General features: G+C 37.6%; 1 long non-coding RNA gene across 1 annotated transcript in view; it reads left to right on the top strand.

The window, feature by feature from the left end:
* Nucleotides 1–10,291: 10,291 nt before the first annotated feature.
* The window catches only part of LOC123599414, a 29,896-nt gene continuing 12,757 nt past the window's right edge, over nt 10,292–27,430 (top strand). The window contains exons 1-2 of the long non-coding RNA XR_006713142.1: nt 10,292–10,830; nt 12,487–12,566. This is a non-coding gene — a long non-coding RNA (uncharacterized LOC123599414). The remainder of the gene's footprint in view (nt 10,831–12,486; nt 12,567–27,430) is intronic.

Below are 27,430 nucleotides of genomic sequence, written 5' to 3'. Positions count from 1 at the left end.
GCTCTCTGGAGATCAGTTTACCAGTTTTTTAAAAAGCTAAATATACTATCATGTGATTTTTGCATCCCACTCTAAGAGATTTATCCCATAGAAATGAAAGCATATATTGAGAAGAAAAGCTGTACATAAATGTTGATAGAAGCTTTATGTGTAATAACCAAAAATCAGAAATAATTCAAATGTCTACCAAAGACTAGATAGAATTGAAATGAGTAGATAATTCGAGTGTATTTATACAACAAATTTGAACTTGACAATAAGGAATGAACTACTGATACACGCAACAGCAATTCAAAGTCATTATGAAGACTGAAAAAAGCCAGCCCAAAAGAGAACGGTGTATCATTCTCTTTATAAAAATTCTAGAAAATGAAAACTAATCTGCTGTGGCAGAAACCAGATTAGTGGTTGCTTGGGGATGAAGTTGGGCAGGGCGTGGGGGCGGTTAGAGAGGGAGGAGAGAGTGATTCCAAAGGGTCATGAAGAAGTGGTTGGGCTGATGGTTTCCTATCTTGATTGTAGTGATTGTTTCATGGGTGTATAAGAATATCAAAACATCAAGCTGTACACTTTAAATATGTTCTGTTTATTGTATGTCAATTACCTCTCAATAAAGCTAAGGAAGATGAATAAGCTCATTAAGTCATCATTACATAGAAGCCTTAAAACAGAAGAAAAAAAATAAAAATACAGAAGAAAAAAAAGAAAAGCAAGCTACTGAAAGTTGTAGGGAGAGACTAAGCATGAAGCCAGTGTTTCAAGGAGGGAGCAGTTAATATGGCACTGAGATAGCCAGAAGAAAGCCTGTCCAATGTGTCTGGCAAACAGAAAACCACTGAGCCTCTGTGAAAGGGTAGTGGGGCAGCCAGAATGTCAGAAGCCACAGGGAGACTGTGTGAAACAAAGGTGAGGCAGCACATAGAATCCACTTGTTTCAAAAGCTTGGCAATGAGAATGAGAAAAATAAGATGGTAGCTAGAGGGGACAGCAGAACAAACTAAAAGTTTTTCTAGTGAAGTTTGAAGGAAAAAAAAAAAAAAGAAATGAAGAAGAAACTGAAGACTCTAGAGATGAAGGTAAAACATGTAGAAACAAGTTTCTTGAGGAATTTGGAAGTGATGGGATCTAAGGCCCAGGTGCCAGAATGAGCCTTGGAAAAGGAGACATCTGTAATTGTTCATTCCTGACAGTCTCCCCAAACCATGGGCTACGGAGCACCTAAGTGGATTGTTTCAAACTCTGAGAAAAAGAATTCTTTTGTCAGATTTCTTAGAAAACCTGGATGACTAGACATTCTGACATTTCTTAAAACTCTTGATAAAAGAAGACATCATATTAATCATCACCTCTGACCCCCAAATTGTGACCTTTCCAGGCTGTAATCTGCTGACCACAGCCCATAGGTCGTTGTCCCAAATGACATAATAGTACTTCTGCTTCATTCATCTCAGTGTCTTGCTTCAGAAAGATTACTCTGAGTCAGATGTTTAAGAAGGAACAAAGGTCAGAAGAAGAGTCAGGAGTAAGCTGTGGGTTTGTGTGTACAAGATAATGGGGAAATCTCCATGGAGAAAAAAACCCAACTGTAACTGGAATGCTGAAACGCATTGCCAAGGCTTACAGAAAAGTAGAAAGGATGTGAGGTTTAGAACTAGACAGACTTGGTCTCAATCCCAGGCTCTTCCTCCTATATATGCAACGATACGTGGGATAAATGTTTCTGCTTCCATTTAGTGTCTGTTACTTCATGTATATAGTGGGTATATGGTTTAGTTCACATGCTTGTTCAAATAATAACCTGATGGATTTAAACATATAGTAGAAAATAGGCAAACAATATAGGGCAGCTATGTTCCCTACATTATTACATAGTAAGTGTTCTCAACTCATAAAAAAATACCCTCAGCTGCCTTATTTGCATCATTTGTTTACCATGGTCAGTTAATGCCTGTTGGCATTTAAGTGATTAATTTAGCAGTCTTCACTGTACAGCAGGCAGACTGTCTAAAGGTCAAATAACACAACAGCATGCAAGGATGAAGTCAAAATGCAAACAACTTGTCTTTCTCCACATCCACCATGTTGCTTCTCTTGGTACATACTGGGACTTAATGCAACCATTCTCTCCCTCTTACCACAAGTGAAGGCCTGCAATGAGGAGATAGTAACTTTGAGAGGTCTCATGAGACCCTAGAAAATTAATCCCCATGGAAGAGAGAATCCCTGAAGATCTTGATATTTTGTGAGTCCATGAAATACGGCCCATGTTTCAGCAGATGCTCAAACTGTTGAATTTCTGAGTATAGATCCTTATCCAGAAGTGAAGCAAAGTAACTATTCACTGCGATGAAAGGAACATCTCTTTAAAGCAAATTAATTCTTTAAATGAGTAACACATAGTATCTTGAGCCTATTCTAATTACAGGGTCAGTCTCACTGCTGAATATGGCTTTTTGATAGAATTAAACTGTGTCTTTTTAGAACAACTTGTAATGTATTTCAGGCATTCTCTGTCTGGCAATGTAAAATATCTAGAATTTGTGGACTATACGTATTCTCTGTTTATTGAGGCAAAATAATTTTTTTTTGCGGGGGGCGAGGGGCACCTGGGCGGCTCAGTCATTTGGGCGTCCGACTTCAGCTCAGGTCATGATCTCACAGTCCGTGAGTTCGAGCCCCGCGTGGGGCTCTGTGCTGACTGCTCAGAGCCTGGAGCCTGCTTCAGATTCTGTGTCTCCCTCTCTCTCTGCCCCTCCCCAACTCATGCTCTGTCTCAAAAATAAATAAAAGAATAAAAAAGAAATTTTTGTTTGATAAGTGCTTAGAATGAATGCATACACTCAGTAATCAATCTTTACTGGAAATGCAAATATGTGGTACTAACACATCATGGTAACCTTAACCGTTGGTGTTTGAGGGCAAGTCAGCTTGTCTCCAGTTTTAAGGTACAATCAAAAATTAGTTCAAGCACAAAAATGGAATATGGTCTTAGTGATCAGGATACATTTGCTAAAATTAGCACACCCCTTGCCCATCTGATCCTGCTGATGCCAGTTCACTGCATACTGAGTCCTATGACTTAAGAGCTATAAAGGGTCTGGCAGGAGCTTTTCCCTGCTTTATATCATGGCTGGAATTAGTTGATAACTCAATCCTGGGCTTTGGTTTGGCTCTAAGTACTATTAAATTAAGTCATATTACTGGTAGAAGATATGCCACATTTTTTTTTTCAGTTTTTCTCAGTCTCTGGAAATCACATGATCAGGCAGAATATCATTGAGGCAAATATTTTGAGTTAAAAGAAAGAACATCTACATGAGTCAAAACCTACAAAAACTGTCCAAACTTGAGCTGAGCTAATTGTTTAAAGTTAACATTGCAAAGTAAGTAAAGTGACTTTGACACATGTTTAATGATACACATTATTGTGCTACATGGTAATTAGGCATAAATGGTGAGCAGTTAATATATATGGCTGAAATTACTAGACGTTTTGCATAGCCAAGTTCAAATCGATCTTTTTCTTCTTTGTTAATTTCCTATTTTCTATAAACGTGATTGACAGCTTCTCTGACACCTTGCCTTAGGAACCTTAGAATATAATAGTGCCGTTTTCAAAATGCAATGCAAATCAATCATCCATCAAGAGTTTGCACTGCTCAACCAACATACACAGAGTGCATAGATGCCAATGATAAAATTTTAAAGAGGTGCTGAATAGCATCGCCTCTGCATTTATGCTCCATCCTCTGCGGCTCTGTGGCCTGGGTGGCTGAAGTGTGTGTATGCCAGTAAATTAGGCCCTTCACTCTGACTTTTGCGCAAGCATAGGAGGGAGTGCTGGAGAGTGGGGGGCTTTGGATCTCTCAAGGCCCCAGTCCCATGGATTTCAAAGATTTCAGCTCTGTCCAGCTGCTTCTTCACAAGCAACTTTTCTGCCTCCAAATTCCGATAACTCCTCATTCTCCACTGCCTCTGCAAGCCTAAGACTTGTGCAGGCCCTGCTCTCACACTGGTGTACCACACTGCCCATCGTTTCCTTCCACCCAGTTCATAAAAGGGACAACATGCTGTTCTCAAACTTTCCTAATTTGAATGTGCTGTTTCCTGTTTGGACTCTGACTGATTCAAAAGGTAGGATTTTACCTGTAAGCATTAATTTTGTCGTGCCTAACACAAAACAAGATTCTCATAACAGCCCAGTATTTGACTTAACTTCTGTTGTATTTTATCAGTCTTGGCATGTGGAATATAGTAGGTACTGAATATCTACTTGTTGATGGATTAAATGAATCTATGTAATGTAGACGATTTCCTAAATTACAGTTTCTAACCTCAGTATTATTCCACTAAGACAATTAATGATCAAACTGAATACTGTATACAGAGTCATGTAATGAAAAATTATTTTGCCATGGTTGCTGAAAGAGCAAAGAACAAGCAACAAGCTCTAGTTAGCAGTCATCTTTATGAATTTAGAAACAATGCATACATTGTGCTAAAACCTTGTTTTCTAAGTTGAGGTTCTTATACTTTTTAAATCGACAAAGTTTTCCCTTTTCCCTTACAGCCTAAGATTGATATAATTGTTTGGATCACTGAGGTAACTTTTTCCTTGGAAAAAACATATGCTTAGTGAATTCTGTTAAACAACTGATTATTGGGTGCCCAGCATAAGATCATTTGAGGAGTTGTGAGGAGAACAGATTGGACAGGGGAGATTGGAGGCAAGAAGATTAGTTAGGAATCTATTGCGGTAGTCTAAGACAAGCTAAATATTTACTGAGCTTTGTTATGGCTTTGCTTTGGCCATTTCAGTCCTGCTTAGTTTTGGGGTGGGGCTTATGGAGCAAAGCTGGTATTTGAGTTGTTCTGGCAAATTCCTCTGAGTTACAGTGTTTACTTTTCTTTTTTTGTATTACCTTTCCTTTTCTTTCCTTGGTCAACCAATTGAAAAAGACAAAGCTACCTTCCAGAAACTTCAAGTTCCTTACAACCTAGTTGGGAAACAAAACATTAGCACAGGAAAAGTAAGAACACAATCATTAAAGCAGCAGAAGAGCTCTCAGAGTGTGGCTTGGAATTAATATCCAAATGAGTGGAACAACAACAAATGCCAGAACTTCATGAAACTAAGAGGTGACTGTGGGCTGGGTACCTTGGGAAATTTTCATGAAGATTTTGGCCTTGACTGATAGGCAGAGAGCTAGAAAGAGAAAGGAAGATATTCACAAAAAGAGAAATTCTAAAAAAAGGCAGAGTTGCAAGAAAAGTCTTACTTTTCTTATCTTTTTATCCCTCTCCTCTTCAAAGTGCAGATCTGTCTGAGTTATGAGTAGCATGGGGAAGTACTATCTCTGAATGGGGGAGGCTTTCCACTTCCTTTTTTCCCATTCCTCAAGGCTTAGCCAAGCCTGAAATGCTTGTTCAACATGATGAGTTACTACAGGTTTTCAAGTCTGGCCTAAGTTCATGCTAAAGACCACTTAAACTTCTAACAAGAACTAAAACATATTTTAATTCTAAACTTCATAGGGATGGGTATTTTTTTCTGGAATGTTGTATAAATGGGAGATATCTCAATATTCTTTAAATTAGTCTAAAAATCATGAGGAAAAATGAAAATGCCTCACACTGAAGGAGAGTTGAAGAAGTTATCCTTTATTGAGTGCGTATCAGTTACAAGTATGGGTTTGAAAGGTTTAAACATATGAGTAGATTCATTTATTCCTTGTGATAACTTTATGAGGTAGTACTACAAAATCATCCCAATTCTGTAGACAGAAAACTATGGCAAAGAGAGCTAAAGTAACGTGCTTCATGCCCCACAACTGGAAAATGCTGGAGCTAGTAATCAAACTGAAGTCATCTGACTCCCCAGCTTTTGCCATGAAATGCCTTGAAAAGTTATGTAACTGAGCTGGTTCTTTGTCTATAAAATCTGAGAGGCTGAATTAGATAATCTTGACATTTGCCTTCATGTTAAAAATTAAGTATTGGATTCACATCCCCAATTCCTACTCTTCTCACATGACTCAAGTTTGAAACTCTCTGTCCTCACTTCCAAAGGAATTAATTCTCCCTTCATAGAAATTGTGACATTAATTGTTCTGAATGACTTAAAGATCAGATTCCACGTCAATGATGAGCAACTCCTAACTCAGTTTTATAATCTTCCTGACTTTTCCATGTAATAGAGGACCTATTTTCAGGATGCAGTTAGAAAATTGTCCTGTATTATGAAAAATCTCAACATGTTAAGTAATTAAGAAGTGGCTCCAGTTTTTTCTACTGACATTAAGTGGGTAATCTAAGTGGAGTGAGTATACTTCTCACAAAAGACCAAATGAAGCTATACTGAATGTTGAATTTTTTTAAATGGCTTATAAATTTTTCCTGAATTGGTCTAAATGAAAAAGAAAATCATTCTCCCTTGAGAAACTCATGACCTATGCTTGTAGGACACATGCATATTCCACATGTTCCCAGCTGCTTTTGTATCTGAAGGACACTGGGCACCATGACAAGAAAAGAAGAGAGGGAAGCCATGATTTAGCAGAAGAAGACCCTGCTTATTCACCAGGAGTTCTTGGTCTCAATTTTGACTAGAAGAATATCAAACCACCTCTAAGTCCCATTATTATCTACAACCTCCTGGAAAAGAGTGTGCTGCAGCTGCCATTGGAGCAGCCTCTTGACTATCCCAGTGCAAAAAAAAGAGCATGGTGATGAGCACAAAATTCCTACCACTTCCTCCATCACAAATTTAATGAAGTTTACTTTCAGAGCCTGTCTCTTAAGAAAAACATAGTATTAATAACCGAAATGTCACAGGGACAAAGCTTTACATTCCCGGGTCAGAAGGATGTGTTTAATTGCAAACCCCCTGAAGAAAGTAGCACAGGGATAGTAGCACAGCTCACAGAAAAGTATAAAGGAGAGAGGGAGGGACAGAAAGTTTTTTAGTTGAGATCCCAGAAGAGGATAGAATTGAGGATGAGATCTAAAGACAAATTTTGTGTAGTTGTTTTTGTTTACTGAACTAAAAAGATTCAATGCATTTAGTATTTTCAGTCTTAAATAACAAAAGGAACCACTGATTAAATCTGCAAGAAGCCTAGGGATTATTCTTCACTGCATTGTCCAAGTTCCCCACAATAAATATGAAACATCTAAATTTAGAAAAAGGTCCCAATATGCTGTCTCTTATGATACACAATAAATCATAGGAAAATAGTCTATCGGAAAGAAAACTTGAGATGGGGGTGAGTATTTGGGAGATAGGAGGTCTAATTCCGGGATTCAGCCCCTCATTTCATCCTAGCAACAATGTTGACAACATAACCTGGCAACACAAGCAAGCAACCTACAAAAATTCTAAACTATTTCCATCCCCTTTATACTTCTAGGTGTATGGCTTAGCCTTTAGTATTTAAAGGCAGTTCTTTTACATTGTATTAGTTGTATTAGTTTTACATTGTATTAGTTCTGAAACAAATATTTTTGCCCTCCTCCCCCACCTCCAGTTTAGTTAAATATAAGTCTGGGCATAAGCTCTTTAACACCGGATGATGCCTGTGGTCCTGCAGGGAGAAATGCTGCTTGCAGTTGTATTTTGGAAAATGGCAGGGTATTTCTGCCAGTGTGAAAAACTGAGTCATTCAATAGTTTGGGAGGCTTCTAGGTGGTGCACGAGCATTTGGCAACAAGTTTTGACTTTGCTAAAAGGCCAAGAAGCAAGGTACGAATACATTGGTGAAATGTAAATTCGTGCTAAATGTTCACACAAGGATAGTAGTCACTTTTTTAAATTTTTTTTTTTTTTTTTTTTGAGAGAGAGACCGAGCGTGTGAGCATGAGCGGGGGGAGGGGCAGAGGATCTGAAGCAGGCTCCAGGCTCTGAACTGTCAGCACAGAGCCTGATTTGGGGCTCAAACCCACGTACTGTAAGATCATGACCTGAGCTGAAGTCGGACACTTAACTGCACCCAGGCACCCCAATCACATCTTTAATAAAGAAAGGGGAAAGGAGCAAAGAAACACTTAAGTTGATTTTATTAAATGTAGGCACTGGAGGAGAGAATTCAAGTTCCAAAACAATTCGTTAAAGAGGCTGGATTTAGTTCTCATTTATTTGTGTTCTAAGTATTTTAAATTGCAGCCAGAAGAACAGCGACCTTTAAGGAGTTAAATCCAAAATAAAAATATATCTGCACCCATCATGCACATTTGGTCTTTTAGCTAATGTTACATGATGACTATCTTCCTGTTCATGCACTAGCATACACTACGATTCCACTGTGGTCTTTTCTCCAGAAGCTTACTTTCTAGGGACAAATATAAATAGATGTCATATTTGCTTATTTGGCATTTTGTGTTCTCTTTTCAAAGACAGGACATGTATTTCTAGTTTTCTAAATTGCTAATAGTTTCATCTTGGCTAAAATTCTGCATTTTAATCCCAAATCAGACCCAAACGGATAATTGAAGAAGAATTTCCAGTTCAGTGGTAGCAACTTGTTTGGAGTAAATAAATCACTGGAAAGTCCATTATGTTTCCTCAGCTAAGATTGGAAAGAGTCAGAATCTAACATACCACTTGTCTCAGTAGGAACACAAAGAAATTCAGTTAAGCGTCCCATGGATTCAGACAAATACATGTCAAAGGAGTCTAAGGGCAATTCCAGATTGTTCTACAGAGAAGATAGGTCTACCCTAATCTTGAAGTTAGTTTTAGTCAATCTACATGATGTGGGACTGACATGAATCAACCTTTTCTAAATCTTGAATGATGAGGAAAATGAACAAGTTGGGTGGAACGCAAACAGAAAATGAACAGAAAATACAAAGCATGTACAAGCATGTTTTAGACTGGTATCAGTTAATAAATATGAGCTTTAAGGGATGAGGGGACATATTTGCAGACAATCTGAGAACCAAGTGGAACAAGAGGTATGTTATAAGCGTACAATAAGCTGCACAGAATTAGCATTTTTGTGTTAACAGAAAAAAAAAAAAAAAGCAGAATTGCTTGATTTCCTGCGACTTTTCAGTTCTCTCTCATCTCTAGAGTAATTATCTGTCCACCCCAGAATTCTGTATACTAAGGGTGTAGTGTGGGCTTTCTGCTCTGCAGAGTCCCGTACTGGGCTTTCTTCTTGACATGATATTTTGACTCACTATGTGAATTCTGACTAATTGCTAGTACCTCCAGGCCACTGGTTTCCCCCAGCAGCATCATAAAAGCTTACTTGCAAAAATGTTCATGTATGAAAATTTGTGTGAAAGACCCACTGAAAGATAGTTCTCAAGTGTAAGAATTCTCTATGTGAAGAAATGCATTTAGAGGTTTCAGTTTTCACATGGACTTAAAGTGTCTTCGTGCCCGGGCCCGCCCCCCCTCTTCCAGCCTTTGTTCCCTCCTCTTCTTCCTGGGGGTTAAATTTATGATAATTACATGTAGTGTTGCATTCAGAATTTGAATAGATTTCTGCAGACTCTCCACTGGTTCCTACAGGATCAGCTCACTCTCACATTAACACTATGATGTTTTCACTGATCTGTTTGGTGATTCCAGATTTATTACCCTAATTATGAGCTAATGAGCGCTGAATTTTACAAGGAAATTTGCATTTACTTGCTTAAGTAGGACAAATTATCAGCTTATCCAAGATAAAACATCTCTTGTATTTTGAGACCCTTTAACTCACCAAAAGAGATGCTTATCCTCTAGCCAAGTTAAATCAGTTTCAGAGAAAGGCACTGACTGCTATCTTGAAAACAATTAACTCTACTGCAATTTTAAGGTTTGCTTGGCAGGGCCCAAAAGTCTTTGGAATCCTTTTCAATTAGTGTTCTTTTTTAGTCACTTCTTTTTCTTTTCTTTTCTTTTTTTTTTTTTTTTTTTTTTTTTTAACTTTTTTTTTTTTTTTCCTTTTTTCAACGTTTATCTACCTTTGGGACAGAGAGAGACAGAGCATGAACGGGGGAGGGGCAGAGAGAGGGAGACACAGAATCGGAAACAGGCTCCAGGCTCTGAGCCATCAGCCCAGAGCCCGACGCGGGGCTCGAACTCACGGACCGCGAGATCGTGACCTGGCTGAAGTCGGACGCTTAACCGACTGCGCCACCCAGGCGCCCCTTTTTTTTTTTTTTTTTTAACGCTTGTTTATTTTTGAGAGACAGAGAGACAGAGCACAAGCAGGGGAGGGGCCGGGAAAGAAAGGGAGACAGAATCTGAAGCAGGCTCCAGGCTCTGAGCTGTCAGCACAGAGCCTGATGCGGGGCTCAAACTCACAAACCAGGAGATCATGAGCTGAGCTCAAGTCAACTGAGCCACCCAGGCGTCCTCTCTTTTAGTCACCTCTACACCTGCACCCACTATTTCCAAAACAGAAGACAGCAAAGGAAGCTATTGACAAGTCTCCTTCCAACCAAAACAGGAGTCTGGGAATGATTTAACGTAAAGAGAAGATAGCACAAATGCAGACCTTTCACATTAGATAAGATGCTTTCTTCTCTTAACAGAGTACAAATTACCACATTTCAATTAGTTCTTTTGGAGCCAGAAAAGGTACAGGTGCACATTTTACTTTCATTTCTCTGTCCTGTGTATTTTCTCCAACAGAAAAGCAACTTTGGGAATTCTTTTGGAGTTAGAGGATTATCACGTTAATTAGGAACTTAAAGGCCTTATTTTAACACTTACTTCTTTTTTTTCAAGGGTAACCTTTCTAATATTAATCATCATGTTGAGGATTCTGTGAGAAATGATACAAAATATAATAGAAGAGGACCATCATGGTGTTCCTTAGAGATTAACTAGAAAAGGTGAGTAAGCAAATTAGTCAGCTAAATTAACTAGTTGTTTCAGAAGACATGAGATCTTTAGCACCATCGCGTTGTGCCTCATTAGATCCATTAGTTGCTTGACATTGTCATTATTCTACCCACTTCTTTCTGTGCAGTTTCACCGTGTCAGCTTTGATTTCCCCTGTACTTTTTTTTTTTTTCCAGCTCAAAGCTATTATATCACCTTCCAGGAGCATTGATTTCTAGTCAGGTGTCACAAATTTCCCACTCATCATTTCCTCACAAGCGTAAAACTGACTGTTGCTGTTCCTGCTGCACCCTTTCATTATTTCAGAATTCTCACTTATTCTTATTGGCCAGTTCTGGCATCTTCCTTTCCTCTGAAACTCAGTGTTTAATTTTTAAATGTTTTAATTGACAAACACTGAAATAATTTCCCATCAGAGTGCTTTGGCAAAATAAACCATTTAAGAAGGCAAGGACGAGGTAAATGATACAAGCATGTGTTTTTAAAACAGTCAGACATTTGTAGAACACCTATTATTTTGTCTGGTATTGTAGTAAATGATATTGGACTGACGAAAATATAAGGTACCACACTACCCCTTACACTTCAAGTACTTAAAACCTTGCTGTGGATAATAATTTTGAAAGGCAGTTTAGAACTCAACTGTAAGGTTCACTGTCTTTATGCTTAGCTTAGTTTTAACTCACCTGGGTTACTTTAAAAATTGAGGAAAATTCAGTAACTCAGTAACTGGTTGAGGAGGATTTGTTTGTTTAACATCTTAAGTAGCAATAATTTTTTTGATCTTAAACAATGAATTGACGCTTTAGTAACAGAAATAACAAGTTTTGCCATTGAAATTTTAGTATAACTCTCACTAGGGAGGCTTATATATCTATATACAAAATATAGCATAGCTCTTAAAAATTGGTAAGATACACTATGCCTCACCAGTTTTTTTAAGGTTTATTTATTTTTAGTCATCTCACTCAACATGGGGCTCAAACTCATGGCCCCAACATCAAGAGTCACATGCTCTTCCCACTGAGCCAGCCAGGGAACTCAGCCTCACCAATTTTTGACGTTAAAACATATTTTTTTTTTAATGAACAAGCCATTTTTTTTTCCTCTACAGAAATAAAGACTGAGAGGAGCTATAGCAAAAGTTCCTAGGAAAGAACTCTTTTACAATAGCATCCATCTTAACTGGCATAATGATCATTGCTTTATAAAAGATAGTATAAAATCACAGGACACAGCCATTTAGAAGTTGTGGCATACACAGGCAATATTTCTAAGGACAGAGGAGATATTACAAATATAGCCACCTTATTTTGTCAAATGCTATACACCTCCAGATTGGAAGTGATAAAAATGGTGATTTTAGGGAAAAAGAGCAGGGTAGGAGTCAGGAGCAATTCGTATCATAATCCATTGCAATTCAAATTATTTTAAAGCTTCTTTTTGATATAATATGGTAAAGAATACTTTTGAAAGCAGATAATATGTACAAAAAAACCATAAGAGAAAATGTTATTTCTCCAAAACATCAGTGAGGGGTTAGATTACAAATGCTGACCAAACCAACCCAAAGGATTATGAAACTGCACTATCTTCACTTGCCAAGCCAACTATCTCTCTTTTTTAAGATAATTTCTTCTTTTCAGGGTCATCTCCAACTTTTGGTTGAAGTCCATCCTGCTTCTACTTCTGAAAGGCAGCAAGTTTTCCTGGAAAGAACATCAAGGTGATAGGGTTGTAGTCTGAATACAAATTCTATATTACTCTCCTTGGGCGGGTAGTAAGCTCATTTTCTACAGTAAAACGTGAATAATGCTAAAGGCCAAATTACCCATATTCTAGGAATGTTGTTAAAATAAAACAGGGTAATGGATTTGAAAGTACACTGAGGGAAAACATTTCATCTAAATGCCAAGTGATATTCTATTCTCTCCATAATTTGTGAACTTCTGCTTCTCTGCATTTCTAAATCATGAATTATATGCTTACATATGGTATATTTAAGCTCAATTAAACTTGAAAGCACTATGAGAAATATCACTGAAAAGATAATAAGATGCATTATAGTAAGGAAAAACTTAAAGGACTTTCCATCCAACTGCGCTAAGCATTAATAATGCTTGATCAGGTTTTTCAGAAATTTTCTACAGAGCCATTTTCCTGTTTCAGATGCCATTTGTAGTTTTGAGTATTCTCAGTTTAGGGTTTTATTTTTGACAGAATTATATTGGTTGCATAAATATGCCTTGAGATTCTCAACACAATATATCATTTGATGTTACTAGAAATAACTACAGAGTTTCCTTACATTTTTTTCCCACTGATTCTAACACAGAATGTAGAATACTTTGGTAAACACCTATTCCTCTGCAGCCTTCCTTTCAGGGAATTTCCTGCTTACACACTCATTACCGTAGTTTTTATTCTGTTATAAAAAAAAAATGGGCAATATATAAAAACTGCTCTACAAAGAGTAAAACACCATCACATACTTAATTTTTTCTCTTTTCCTTTTTTTGTAACTTTACTTAGCAATCTAAGAAATTCTAATTCAGTTTATTACTGAAGACAAAATAAAATGTAATATTAGGTAGAAATTGATTTTTTTTCAGGTGCAATACCTGACAATGTTGGGCTCACGTTTAATTTGAAAAACAGCAGACATTTCTTACTCACTTAACACAACTTGCAATTGCTGTCTTATCTAATCCTAGGTGCTCCATAAACAGACCCCACAAAAAGGGCTAAAAAAGAATGGAATTAACGCACTAGCATTTCTCATCTGCAGTAACTATCTTCAATCTTAATGCAAAAACATCTTAGAGAAAATGCATTTTCGTGTTTTCAACTTGAGGCACCTTTGGGAATGTGCATAGTGACCTACACACCTATGCACTTAATATTTGTGGACTGAAAATTCCTTTATAACTAGTGAGTCTTCCAATCAAGATGTCTTAAGACCTAGCTTTTCCAGTTATTACAGAAATATGGGTCTTGCTTAAGATTATCTTGCATCTATACTAATATTGCTCAAGATTCCTAATCGTCCACAAAATTTGCTCATCACCCCATGGAAATAGGATTAGATTAAAATTGCAGTAATGTTTCAGAACTGTAGCAAACGATTCAAAATCCTAGCTTTTCTGTCCGAACTTTCTTCTAAAATCTAACCATGTATGTCTGGAACTTTCTAGTTATAACAGTATAAGATTCTTCCTTTGCTAGATCCTTTTTTCTTTTTTGTTGTTTCATAAAATCACTATCTAGATATCCACCTATATAGCTTAGTGCTAAACTTGTCCAAAAAAACCCCCTAAATTCCTAATTTTTTCTTAAAACTGCCATTCCCATGCAGCTGCCATTTCACACTGGGTTTTGTCCTGAATCATTCCTTCCTTCAATAAGTGGATGAATATCATATATAATATGCAGTATTTCTTTTAAAAAAAAGAAGATATAAACTGGAATATCTACACAGAATATACAGGAAGACATATATAGAGCCCCTTGCATGGTTCCCAACACTGAAGATGCTGTATAATTGTTAATCATTCTTCTGCACTCTCCCTGCTCATCCCTATTAACATTTTTAATAATAATAGACATTCCAAGAAATTGAAGTTCTTCTGGCATCAGAAAAAAATAGGACATATTACATATTATTATTTTGCATGTCATATTTTACTTATTTAAAATCAGAATAAAATCCATTTCCAAATATGTAGGGGAGAAAAGGAAAAAGAGAGGAAGAACACTTCATTTAGTTAACTGTAGACAAAGCCAGCCTTTGACCCCTAGCAGCTGTCTTTCCTAGTCCTAGAATATTCAGAGATGTCAGGCTCCAGCAAATTCCATTCCCTAATAATGTCAGAGTTATTGTATTTACCCTATGTTGTTATTTTATGCTGATTGTGGTTTTAGTTACTGTTTATTGGTTCACCATTAATATTCAAGATCCTCTTCTCTGGAGGTATGTTCATCTCAATGCTACTTACTGGTTTCCATTGCCGGAATCATATAATTCTTCTCTGAAAATCCCTCAAGTGCCTGAATTGGGTTTTTGAGGTCATCTATCAATATTCCCATTGTCATACCTAGCTACTGTTCCATTTCTCCCTGTTTTTCCTACTTGCTTCTCCATGACTTGGCTATAAACCTTTAACCATGTTCTCATCTACATGCATTTCTAAACTTTCTTCAATACTCAGATAAAAATCTACTTTATTCATAGAGCCTTTCTCATTTTAGTAAAGGCAAATGGATCCCTCGGGCCGTTTTCAAAGATAACATTGTACATTTGGTTCCAACTTAACCAATGCACTCTTTTCCCTAGCTTAAAAGGAGTTGAGATATGTTACATACAAACGTGTGAATATGACCATGTTTTGAGTTTTATCAGACTATCTCAGACTTGCCTATAACACATACCGTAGGCTTCTCCCCATAGCGCAAATGCATGAATATGAGCAACATTTCAACCTATTTTATGTGTCATAAATATAACCTATGTTGACCTATGACCAGGTGCATAGGTCCACAGTCGAGATGGCCAACACTAACCTTCTATTTGTCGCAGCTCTCTCGTCACCACCTCCACTAATTTGGTCTCCTATCTTTCTAACGGATGGGTACAGATTACCAAATGTATAGGAATAAGATACTCGGCATTATTGTATGTACTCTATTTTGTTATCCTGTGTTGTTTTAGGTGCATTTCTCTTCTGGGTTCTGATTATCTTTGGCAAGTAGGGCAGTGAAAATACAATCTTTGGGAGAATTGTGTTTTACGTTTTTTGTTTTTTGTTTTTTTGTATCCTGTTAGCCTCTTAGTTGTTATTTCTGTACTAGGCAGTAGCGTTATATCTTGTAGTGTTTGGTTTGCTTTTTTCATAGCCTTCTTAATCTTCAGTAATAAAATCAGATCTGCTTGATCACCAGTTTATTAGTTTAGCCAAAGGCATCTTGGCACCAGAGCCCAACTTAGGATAAAATCAGACGTCTAAAGTCTTATTAGAAGATATCACTTGATTCACAGAGAGGCATGCTAGTCACGAGCTACTAATAGAGATGACATCTTGTTACCAGTTTGTCTTTGCACTCAAGGCAGTTTCTCTATATCCTTGCACACCACAAGATGAGTGCTTTGAATTCCCAGTTAATTTGTTGAGGTGAGAACTTGAAATACAGTGACTTCACGTGTTTAAATAAACCAACCAAGATGACTGTAGAATTGTGAAACAGAATGCCAAAATGGAGTAACTTAAAATGGCATGAAGTCCCTGGATAAGATCAAAGAAAGTTCCCTTTTCAGTTGACACCACTTCTGGGATGGGAAATGGCACCTTGCTGTGGTCAGTATTTATTGTCTGTGCAAGCTTAAGACAATTCTTATCTCTGGTTCCACAGTGTGAAAGGCTTTGAAACAGACTTGGGTTACTCAAGAGAGTGCTGGAACAGAGCAGATGGCAGAGAATAGTGGCATCCCTGGCAGTTGGATAGCTCCATTTAGGGGTATTTCAAGATTATGTAGAGATGGCATTACTCTATAGTAGGAAAGGTGGTTGCAGTTCATGCTTCAGAATTGGAAAATTATTTCTAATATTCTCTAATTATAAACTCAGAGAAAGATTTATTATTCTTTGATGTAAAACTGGGATCCAAGGAGTTAGCAGAAGTCAAAAGTCTCCTCACCAAATACAGTTCAGAGCTTCATGTTCACAAACTCATTCATTCATTCATCCAATTGCAGTTGTTAAAAATGTAATTCTCTTACTTTGGAGATTTATATACAATGTCCTAACTAAAAAACCCATCCATCCTCCTCCTTGTCTCCACCATAGGTCCATTTTGTGCTTTGCAAAATTTCCATATAACTCACTCCGTAATTTTCTTTCCTATTCTCATGTCTTAATTCCTTAAAAATAGACCCTGAGCAAACAAATACACACTGAAGGCAAGTAAGTACCTTTCACCCGTGAAGATAAAGAGCTATATGCAAGAAATAGGAGACACAGAGCTTGAATATTCACAGAGAGGAGGTAATGCCCTCCTTAAAAAAAAAAAAAAGACATTCACTGTGACGTTCATCAAAAATCCACAGAACAGTATCAACAACAAATATGGGTGATGGCTATGTCATGGGCTTAGATTTCATAAAAACTCAGTGTCCCTTAGATTTCAGAGCTAGAAGGGACCTTGGATATCAAGTAGACCCATTTCTTCACTTTCCAAATCAGAGAACTGAGGCTCAGAAATGCCCCAGGATTGCCCCTAGGCTACTCAGCTAGTGAGTTCTGCCTCTTCATCCTGCTCTTTAGTTTTCTTTCTAAACATTCATGATGTCTTCCACAGAAGAGGGAAAGAATGCAAAGAAATAGTTATGCTGCAAAGGTATACATAGAAGCTGGTTATTTAGGAATGAAAAAGGACAAAAATGGTAAGATAAAAATTTAGAGGATGTATATCGGTTTGATAATTTGACCTACATTCTAGTTACCCCAATCATATCACCTTTTAAAAGATCACTGTAGACTGCTTAAATATATATCTATATCTATATCTGTATCTATATCTATATCTATATCTGTATATAGATATAGATACTGTTTTTTAATAGACCCATTGTTCTGATTGACCACAATCACATACAATCAGTTAAAAACCCCTAGGAATGCATTAGAAATTAGAAACTACTTAGACAGTTTTCCAGTATACACTTTTTTTCCACATAGGATTGTTCCCAAATGATCATTTTTCAGTGCTTATAATCTACTTTAATTTTAGGCCATTTGAAATTTAGGGCTTCATTCTTTTCTTTGTAAACACAATTCCAAGGTAATCTGTTTTGGGAATCAAGATAGGATACTTAGGAAACGGATGTGCCTCACAGAAACCTTTTTCATGGGATCTGATAAGGTGGCCACCAATCACAATCTTATGATGTGAAATCACCTGGAATCTCTCAACATCACTTAACAAGTGACATATAACCAGGGTAAGGAACACTGCTGCATTCCTTATTAACCAATCAGGGCCATTTGGTAATTTGGATATCATCTGGAAGGGATTGGCATCCAGGATGCCTGAAATGGAAAGTACACTCAGGCTTGCTTGTCTGAACAAATCCCCAGTAGAAGAAAATGTGTAGTGCAGCTAGTTGGATGCCATGTAAGAAATTATTAGCCAGCTGAGCAGAGTGAGTGACACTTGGTTGAGGCGTGGTATGGGCACAGTACCCCGGGCAATCTGGCTTTCATCTCCTCTAGTATTTATCTGATAAATTCAGCCATCGTTCCTCACTACTCCCTCTCATATCTGAAGCAGTCATCTTGGGGTAAGATGATTTATTATAAATTTCACATAGTATTACTTAAAGAGCTTTCCAAGGGAAACAGATCCTCCTGGAAAACCTGGCTAGGTCAAAGAGGAATTGGGGATTGAAGCACCAACTCTGTCTTGGCCTGATTAACCCCCAGAAGTTCTGGCTTCCTTGTGTTCCTGAGACCTTTCTGCTTTCAGATGTGCCCTAGTCAAGCTGCAACCTCTTTAGAAAGGGGAGAGAACACACCGGGAGGCAGAGCTGCATTTTCTTTACTAAGATGAGCAAGCTATGAGGGCTCAAAGGAAGAAAGTCATTCAGCCACCTTGTTTGTTCCCTGCTTCTACTTACAGGAAGGTCAGGGTTTCCTCATCCCAAGGAATGGTGGTAAGGAGAGTGCCCATTCCCAAATAACTCTGGTTTTTAACTTGCTTTGTTTCTCCCATGTCTGACTGCTTACTCAGGTCCAAGTAGGGAATCGTGTATAAGGAATTCTGCAGTGCAACAGAGTTCAGAGGGGGAAAGATGAATGCACGCACACACACGTACATACGTACAGACACACACAGGAGGAGGCTGTTTTGTTCCCCCAGTGTCAGTCAGCCTTTTGATTTCCTTTGTGCTTTACTCAGGACCATAAGTAGGGCATGTGACTAGGACAAGGAGGTTACACTTTGAAGGTGGGAAGGGAATGAGTTACATTTGTTCCATTTCCTATGCTCTTTACATTCATGAGATGATTATCATGCAAACGGATTTGTGCTGTGCCATTTCCTGTTCTTGTTACAATCTTTATCATGACAAAAAGGTACCAGGTTTTAACGCCTGGTGTTATATTTAACTGTTTTCAATAACTGCTGTGTAGTGTGACTTTTCTTCCCATATCTTGTTTTCACAGAAAGTAAAGGTAGTGCCGTTAGGGTATTTGAATGATGTATACCAGGTTGTCTTGAGGCTCTAAAATATCAGGGTAGGAACACACATCATCTTCTTTCTATATCCCCAAACTAACCAATGGGAGAACTTTCCCAAGAGGCTCTGACTTACTTGCTACAGTACCCTCCACATAGACTTCAGAAGCCCACTTTTCTTATCCCTAGCTCTTTGTAGCCCAAATGACACTCCTAGTGACAGTCAGATTGTATAACTTATGGGGTAAGGCAGTGCAGTTTCCAATTATCATCAAAGAATTTCCCCAGCATTACCATGCTGAGACTTCAGGCTGTTGATAGGGATTAGATCAAAAATAGAACATGGTATAATAAGAACCTTTGCTTCCTGGCATGGACTAGAATCAGAATAGCTAATGGTACATAACACTTTCAAGCTCTTCTCTCTCTCTCTCTCTCTGTCTCTCTCTCTCTCTCTCTTTTTAAAGCAGGTTTAGTTCTTGTGAAAGCTGCTGAATTGACAGCCCAGGATACTATGGATAGAAAAATGATAAACTTTCCTTTTCTGCTTTTCCCAGTACACCTTCGGCCTGCCCTGGAGGGAATGTCTCAAGAAGGAAGAAGTTAGTTCTTTCTCCAGATACTTTTAATCTTTGAATTCAGGAGTAGGAGTATTATCTAAGCTGCTTATTATGGAGAATGTATCAAGATGTGGCCATGTTTTCCCTAAGATCAAAACTAAAATTGACAGAACATTTCATAGAGGCAACTGCAAAACCACCCAGCTAGGGACAGTTTTGAAATCATGTGTGTCTTCTCATAAGTGAACTCCTGAGTGCTCTATGTGAGTTTTGCAACGCATTGTTTGTGGTTGAAGTTTTAAGAATTCAACCTTTAGAAAAAGATAGGGTAAAACATTTGCTTTATAACCAGTACATATGAAGAATGTAGTCATTGCTAGTAACCACCCAGCCATATTTCTTGATGGCAGAGCTCAGAGCAATGGAGCTAAGTAGGAAGACCCAAAGACTTCAGCCATAGGTTGAGGTATGGTGGAGTATCCAAAGTCTTCCAAAACTTGATAAAGACCCTCCACCCCTTCATTATGCAGGGCTTATATTTATAAACTTTGTGGTGAGGGTCCATTGATGCATATCAAAGGGGTCCTGAAATTCCCAAGATTCTATGTAAGTTTTTATGAGCATATAAAGTTTTTTTCTCCCAAGAGTATATATTTTTCTAGTTGTTATCTAATTTTCAAGGAGATCTGTGACATCTCACATTTATTTCTTTAATAAAAAAATTTTTTTTAATGTTTATTTTTGAGAGAGAACGAGGGAGACACGTGGGGGAGGGGCAGAGAGAGAGGGGGGAGACACAGAATCTGAAGCAGGCTCCAGGCTCTGAGATGTCAGCACACACCCCAACGTGGGGCTTGAACTCATGGACCGCAAGAGTATGACCTGAGCCAAAGTTGGAGCTTAACAGTCTGAGCCACCCAGGCACCCACCCCTGTGACATCTCATTTAAAGAGCCACTACTTTGGATGGTCAATTTCTCACTTTTTTCCAGTTCTGGAGACAATTGTCACCAGTCCCACTCAGAAAGCACTTAGAAAATGCAATAGATCACTAACAAATTAACATCTTCTTAAAAGTAAACTATTAGGGTACATCTACAATAATGTACATGTTCACCTACAAGCACCACTCATTTTAAGCAAAGAAAGGATTTCCTTAATGCATACCATCATTTTAAAAAAGGGAAATGAAAAATATCATCCAACTTGTAAAGAATGAAAGTCTATTATCAAATATAATGATTCCCTCTGAGAAATAATCTGTGAGTGCCAATACAAACATAACCACATTGCCTGCTCTAATTAAGAGAGAGAGAAGCTAAAGAGAACAGCTCCTCCTTTTTCCACCTAATATTGTTCTGAGGAGTTCATAAGGTCAGGAACTTGACACTGGTTTCGAGTGGAAGCCAGTCAAGCAGGATTTCTTTGCCCTCTGGTCAAATGGTTGGCCTACTTCAGGAATTTTGAATAATTATTGCTGTTCTCTTCAGCCAGGAGAAGTTTACCTTTCACAAAAAGACCTTATGGCATTAACTTAATCCTGTTGCCTGAATACACAAAATCAGTTTTGCTCTGCAGAGTTATTGTCCCTAATTTACTAGTCTGAGACTTATTTTATCTTGCTTCACACTCATGGTGTTGCTTAGAGCTTGACAGAATGCCTAGCTCCCTGCACTTCCTGGAAGGAAATCCCCTCACAAATACAAAGTAGTAAAAGGAGAATATTGCTGTTCCAAGTGTGTGCAATGTCAATTTTCTCTAAGGGGCACAGAGGCAGAAATTTTGTGTCTGCAACCATGATACCCAAGAATTTTTCCTCCTTGTTTCCCCATTAAAACTACTACTAATAATTCCAATACATGGTAGCAGCTAAACAATCTGTAGCAACACAGAGAGTCAGGAGTCAGTCATCTGTACTGGGATCATTATTGTGTTGTTAGGAAACAAGCAGTTGAATCAACTTAAACTCCTTCATCGTCAGGTTCTTAAACAAAAGTAGCATCTGAATTGGTTTGATGAGGACTTGGTATTGGCAACCATTGATCAAGATTGCCAACATCTCTATTTTCATCAGAAAAGCAAGGTTCTCTTCATTTTTAACTCCCTCTTAATATTCCTTGGTGATTTCTATTGTTTTGGAATCATCCTCTACAGTACATAACAAGTACTATTAATCATATGGGATTAGCCATCTAAATTCCCAGGGAACAGAGAGTAGCTGTGAATATTTTTGTATACCTGCCATATTATTGCCTTAATGCTGCCTCAGATTACTAGAGTAATTTTCACCAACAATTCCCAAGCAACTGGTACATCAAACATTATTCGACTTCAATAGCTCTGAGACAGAATAGATTATTGTTTCACAAGCACTGTATGGACTTAAAAATGTATAGATACTTTGATCTACTATAGAAAAATCTTGTCTGCTTTGTGGTAATCTGTGAAGGTCTTTAAATTTTGCAGTGTGTATGTGTGTGTTTCATAACATCAATCTAAGGCACTTGGTTTTTCAGCCCAGTGAAAAAATACACAGTACGAATCCCTAACTTTTTTTTTTTTTTTTTTTTTTTTTTTGCAGCCCATGCAATTGACCTTATATCCAATAAGCCAGGCAACAAGATTAGTGCTTCGCACAGAATTAAAGCCTCAATTTGTTTTGACTTGTATTTGTTGCTTGCTTTATCATTTCAGTATGAAAAAGTATTTCTAGATTTTTTTAATGTTTATTTTTCTTTTTTTCTTTTAGAGGGATGGGGGAGGGGCAGAGAGAGAGAGAGAGAGAATCCCAAGCAGGCCCTGTACTGCCAGCACAGAGGCCAATGCAGGGCTCCATCTCACCAACTGTGAGATCATGACTTGAGCCGAAATCAAGAGTCAGACACTTAACTGACTGAGCCACCCAGATGCCCCAAGGGTTTCTATATTTTTAAGAACAGTTTAATTGAGTAACCTCTTAAACAATTTGCCTTGGTGTCTTGTCACTCAGGCTTTTCAGTATATCACCATTTCATGGGCACAGTAAGAAAAATCTTTTGATGATAGTTACTTATTTACCACTTGTTTTTGCGCTTAGATAAAATTAAATCCTCATAAGAAACAGCACGTTAGTGTTTGATTATGTGATGAGGCCAAACATTTGAGATGTGAGAATTAAGGTTGTGAGCATGCTCTACTTCAGAACTTTGTCTCTCATAGCCTGTGTCTTAGGCCACGTGGATTCAGGTGGTCCCAAACTGAGGAACCCTGATTTATAAACCTTCACTTTGCTTGTTCAAGAGTATCCAGATTTTTAAAAATACTTTAAACCTGTAGTTTAAAGTAAGTAAGAACACTTAACATGAGATCTACCCTCTTAAATTTTTAAATACAATATGGTTTTGTTGACTATAGATTCTATACTGTACAGATCTTTAAATGTTTTATACAATGGACACTTTATACCCATTAAAAATCAACTCCTTGGGGCGCCTGGGTGGCGCAGTCGGTTAAGCGTCCGACTTCAGCCAGGTCACGATCTCGCGGTCCGTGAGTTCGAGCCCCGCGTCGGGCTCTGGGCTGATGGCTCAGAGCCTGGAGCCTGTTTCTGATTCTGTGTCTCCCTCTCTCTCTGCCCCTCCCCCATTCATGCTCTGTCTCTCTCTGTCCCAAAAATAAATAAACGTTGAAAAAAAAAAATTAAAAAAAAAAAAAAAAAGCAACTCCTTATTTTCCCCCTCTCTTGCCTTAGCAGCCACCATTCTACTCCCTGTTTCTATAAATTTGACTATTTAGGATTTCTCATATGAATGGAACCATAAAGTATTTGTCTTTCTATGACTGGATTATTTCATTTAGCATAAGGTCCTTCCCTCAAAATTTACCTGTACTGTCCTATATAGCAGGATTTAAGGCTGAGTAATATTCCAACGTATATACTGCATTTTATCCACTCATCTGTTGATGGTCATTTAGATTGATTCCACATCTTAACTATAATGAATAATGCTGCAGTGAATATAGAAATACAAGTATCTCTTTAAGATTTTTATTTTTATTATTTTGAATAACTAAGTTTTAATTTTTTGAGAAAATTCCATACTGTTTCCCATAGTGACTGCACAAGTTTTACATTCCTACCAATAGTATATAAGGGTTCTGATTTCTCCACATCTTTGCCAACATTTTTATTTTTGATAATAGCCATTCTAACAGGTATAAAATGATAGTTCATCATGGCTTTCCTTTGCATATCTCAGATTCATGTTCTCAAACATATTAAACATATTTTTACATAGTTGGACATTTATGCCTTTTTGGAGGACTATGTTCAGGTCCTTTGCCTTTTTTTTTTTTTTTTTTTTTTTGCTATTGACTCGTAGGAGTTGAATGACCAGATTTGATATGCATTGAGATGGTTCCTAGGATAATGATTGTTATATGCTTAAAAATACTTTTATCAGTACCATTTAATGAATACTGGGATAAACTTTTCTTTTGTCCAGAATGTTGGTGTTAGAGGCATCAATATACAAAGTTAAGTCCCATTCTACTTTTTATAAATTTTAAGTAGTTATCTGTTATACTTAGATTTCCACCAGTACAAAAATATCATAAAGCCCATACACAAAACAACCTAATGTGTTGGCCATGGAGGTTTGCCACTAAGGTTTGTCTTTAAGAAAGGTCTTACTGATCATCTATAAGAAGCTCAATTAGTTTACCACCTACAGCTGTAGCACTTTTTGGGACTCACCACATATAGGCCAAGGCAAGCCTCTTCTCAGATAATGCTACCCAATGACTGAGCACCACAGGTCTCCTAAATCCTTGCCATTCTGCTTCATGACTCTATGGGTAATCTTTCTGACTGAGGCTAGGCTAACTGACTCCAACTAGGCTAACTGAGGCTCCTCAGAGCTGCACCTACAGTCTCTTCCCACTTAATCCCTCTTTCCTTTCCCCTCTCCTTTCACATGAGTGAGACCCATGTCATTATCTAGATAGAGGCTTTCCTCACTTACCTGCTCCCTCCTCATTATCCTTCAGAGGGCTTATCCCCATAAATCTCTAGTGTTTTTATCTCCACCTTGTAGTCTGCTTTCTAGACCACCTAGCCAGCTCCCTTGAGTTCCAAATCCCTTTCTATCTGCAGCCCCAATTTTTGTTCTGCTTTGCAACAGAACTTTGCATAAGAGACATCTAACACTGTGGTTTCCACTTCCTACTTTCTGGGAAAGCCCCATCTATCCATCTTCCATTACCAATGTTCCACTGAAAAAGCTATCTCCACTGAAACAACTTATCTCTGTGTTACAAATCCAACTTTCCTGTCGTCTTGCATCCCAGTGACATTTGACATATACATAATTTTAAAGAAGATAGGAAAGCTAGTTTTCATGTGCAAGTCAAAGAGCCAATATCAGGTCCTAGTTAAGAATATGGCCTTTGGAATTAGATAGCTTTGAGTCCTAGATCTAGGCCTTATGAGCTGTGTGAATTTGGGTAAAATGATAACCCCACTGTGCCTTGGTATCTCTGCCTCTAAATAGGTAATAACAGCATCTACCTCTTGAAATTGAGGATTAAATTAGATGAAGGAAATTTAAAAAGTATTTGGCACAGGAATTGCTAGCAATCATTTTTATTTATCAAAGACATTTCTTTGGTTTTTCTCCTACTTCTTAGTGCTCCCTCCCTGTTCTTTGCTAGTTCTCTCTTTCAAGAGAGACCTCTAAGTATTGCAGTGCTCCAGAGGTTGATCAGACATCCACTCTTAGCTATACTTTCTCCTAGCCCAGGAAATTCACATTCCACGTAGATGCCAATAGCTCCTAAATGGGTCTTTATCTTTGACCCATATTCAACAATGTAGTTTACATTTCTACTTGTATATTATAAACAAACGTAACAGAGAACTCCTGGTAACTTCCCATCTTGTTAAAACATGTTCTTACCTTCCCACCTCCACCAATTTCTCATTTGCTCAAGTTGAAAATCTAGGTAGGAGTCTGTGCTTTCTCCCTTTATCTCTACTATTATTACTATGGTGAAACTATCATCACCTCTAGCCTGGATTATGGAAATAGTCACCAACGTGGGCTCCTAGCTTTCACTTTTGTTCTCTGCAGCAGATTAAGCACCAAATTACCAAATTTATCATTTTAATATGTAGTAGAATATGTCACTTCTCTACTTCTTGAAAACCTTTTTTGGCTTCTGGTTGAATTTTAACAAAATCTAGATTATATAACCCTATTTTATCTGGTCCCTGCATACTCACCCATCTTTCCCACCCAAATTACTCATTATGCTCCCAACTCCTCTGGTCTAATCATCGGCCTTTGAACATGCTAAACTGTTCTTATCTACTGTCCAAGATCTTAGGTTTGCTCTACCCCTCAATGCAGTCCTCTTCTTTGGCTTTTTACCTGACTTGTTACTTCAGTTCAAATTTTGGCTCAGATGACACCACCTTCTGGGAAGCTTCCCCTGACCAGCTATCTAAAGGATTATAGGGCCACCTGGGTGGCTCAATCAGTTAAGTGTCCAACTCCTGATTTTGTCTCAGGTCATGATCTCATGGTTCAGGAGTTTGAGCCCTGAGTAGGGCTCTGTGCTGACAGGTCGGAGCCTGCTTGAGATTCTCTCTCTCTGCCCCTCCATCTCTCTAAACAAACAAACACACAAAAAAACATTACAAACGAAGGAATGTATACTACCCTTTTTTATTATTCTTTAGTCTTGGTTTCTAACACTCTTGAAAATCTGAAGTTGTCTTGGTTGTTTGTGTGCTTACTATCTGTCATTCCACACTAGAGTTTAATTTGCTTTCGGGGAAGAGACCTTATCTGTCTTATTTCTATATGTCCACCACCTAGAGCAGTGCCTGGTACACAGCAGTTGCTTAATAATATTGCCCTAATTAATAAATGACTGAATCATGGCAGACAGTGAACATTTATTTTGGCAAAAGAGTGACAGAACAGCGATTAACAATTTAAAGGGACCATTGTGGGTAACAGAACGTACATAATCATAGTTCTTACTGTCTGACTTAGAAATCGTAGAAGTCAGGCAAATGAACAAAGAGATAATATTGTTAAAACTAGAAACTAATATTAAAAAAATTAAAATGCTAACGTGTTTGTTATGGACTTTATGTTGAAGTTTACATAGATGCTGGGGGGAGATAAAGTCAACATTTCTTAATCCTCTACCATATGCCTAGAACTTAGCTAGGCTCTTCACATAAGGGAAAAAAAAATATATTTGTCAGAACATACTCACTCTCTACTTTCATGTTAGAGTGATAAAAATAAACTATAGTATTTAAGTGTAAAGTAGAATTTTTACACTAATATTTCTTTTTATAAGATAATACTTGCTGAATTTCCTATGTAATATGAAAATTAGCACTTTAAAAGAAGAACTTAGAAACCGATAAAGCCATTTTCCTTTGGGAGAGGATGTATTTTACATTTTAATACATTATAAATCAGAAATAAAAACTATGGGTTATTTCACTGTAAGCAGAATACTTTCCTGAATATTTTCAGTGATTACAGAAGGTAAAGGGAGGTATTTAAAAGTTAAAAATGATAACTACCATCTGAACTTTTACTCTATAGAGACAATTTGCTAAGTACTATACCAATACGACTTCACTGAAGTAGTTGACTATCCATTTTACAGATTAAAAAACAAACAAACAAAAAAAACAAAACAAAAAACAAAACAGAAACAACTATGGCTTAGAAAAGTTGAATTACTGGTCTAAATACAATTTGTTAGTAATTATGTCAACAAGATTTGAATCCAGA

The sequence above is a fragment of the Leopardus geoffroyi genome, chromosome C1 (genome assembly GCF_018350155.1).
Source record: "Leopardus geoffroyi isolate Oge1 chromosome C1, O.geoffroyi_Oge1_pat1.0, whole genome shotgun sequence".
NCBI classification, from domain to species: Eukaryota; Metazoa; Chordata; class Mammalia; order Carnivora; family Felidae; genus Leopardus; species Leopardus geoffroyi.
This window is presented reverse-complemented; position numbering and strand designations above follow the sequence as displayed.